The following is a 1,748-nucleotide window of genomic DNA, read 5'->3' as shown; positions in this document are numbered from 1 at the left end:
AACTTTCCATGATCTTTGTACTGTAGTGGGCTGATTTCGCTGTATGGAATATATTTGTGACATTCTTCTTAGCGTATTCATAGATTTGATTATGAATAGTTAGTCTGGTGGAAAGCCAAAATCAGTGTAGTATTCAATTTATAAATGTTTCATGTATAAATGAATTTAACATATTTGATTGTTTGGACACATTCACTAAATTTTGATAAGCAAAAGTGGTTCTTGTTTGGATCTTGTATAACATATGTTTATAATAAATACAAAGTCGCATTCTGTCAATCAGATGTGCAGTCAGAATGTATGCATATATATTTGATAAAATATTAAAAACAATAAAAGCAGAACATGACCAAGTTATGAAACATAAGAAACGAATATAAATTCCAATCTCTAAAAGGACGATTCTTGGATGCGGCGAAAAAAATGAAACAGAGCCCACATTCACGTGTATTAGTAAGAACGAAGACACAAAAAAAGACCACTGAAGAAAGAGAAAATACCTGGAAGAAAAGCTCGTTTATTTATCCCACCACTATCAAAAGCAAAAAACATACACTAAAACACACATACAAGAAAATAATAACAATTTGTCTGGAAGAGAAGATGCAAACGTATAATTTGAAATAATTCAAACGAAGAAGCAGATTTACTCCAATAACGCTTGAATCAATCATCATCAGAAAAACTGTGTGCAATAGATGTAAACAAGAAGACACACTACCAAAAAGCACAAAAACAAATGAAATTAGACAGCGTATAAAACCTAAAGGACAAACTTGAATATTCTAAATAACCATTGAAGATTTAAAATTTAGTTCCAAATACATTAAGCCACTAAAAGATTTTTTTCTTCATCAGATCAATATTTATTTTATTTCCATTCCAGATAGGTGCAAGACCATATTCCAAGTCCAGGTATTTCACATTATATTGTCTTTTTTTTCCTGCAGCCTTTGTGGTTAGTATTGTCATCACTTCTACTAGTGGATGAGATGCGTATGATGCGAGCTGGACACTTCCTCCCACAAACATATCCTCATACCACATTTTCAAGGTAACTTTTGTAAAGGCTAATTCGTTTCTCCAGGACAAACGTAATCATGGATATACATGATTTAAAGTTTAAATAAGACGGTATGCGGTAGTACTGGTAAATATGAAAAAACAATTGCTAAGAGGGTGATTAAGTCTGTAAATACATTGACTGGCGAAGAAATAATATTCCCGTCGATGTATGCAGCTGCCAAATATTTCGATATTCAATCAAAGTCAGTACAATTTGTTGCAAGTAAAACAATTTGTTGCAAACAAAATATACAAATCGGCTTTTTCATAAAAGTATAAACAAAAAATAATTTTCTATTATTGTTGAGAGATAACTGTCAAGCTAAGCTATCTCTGCTAGAGTAATTAATTTAGTTATCTCGATTATATTTACTATTTCTTTATTAAAAATGTGTCATCTATCAGTAATGAAATAATCATGATACAACTGTCATTTTATCATTTCAAAATGATGCATGATGATCGGTTGTCGGTAGGACACTAAATAAATCATCGTGCTGGGGTTTGCAGACGAAAATAAAAGTTGCGCAACTATTAAGATATCGTTTGAAAACAATCAAATCCGACACAACAATAAAATTACTCGGTATTCTATACACAGACCTGGCTCACAGATTAATAGCTTTTACAAGCCAGAGCACGTTAAACATAGCAAGAAATTAGTAAATGAGTAAATCATTGGG

This window comes from Sinohyriopsis cumingii, chromosome 7 (assembly GCF_028554795.1).
Source record: "Sinohyriopsis cumingii isolate HCF-2022 chromosome 7, ASM2855479v2, whole genome shotgun sequence".
NCBI lineage: Eukaryota > Metazoa > Mollusca > Bivalvia > Unionida > Unionidae > Sinohyriopsis > Sinohyriopsis cumingii.
This window is presented reverse-complemented; position numbering follows the sequence as displayed.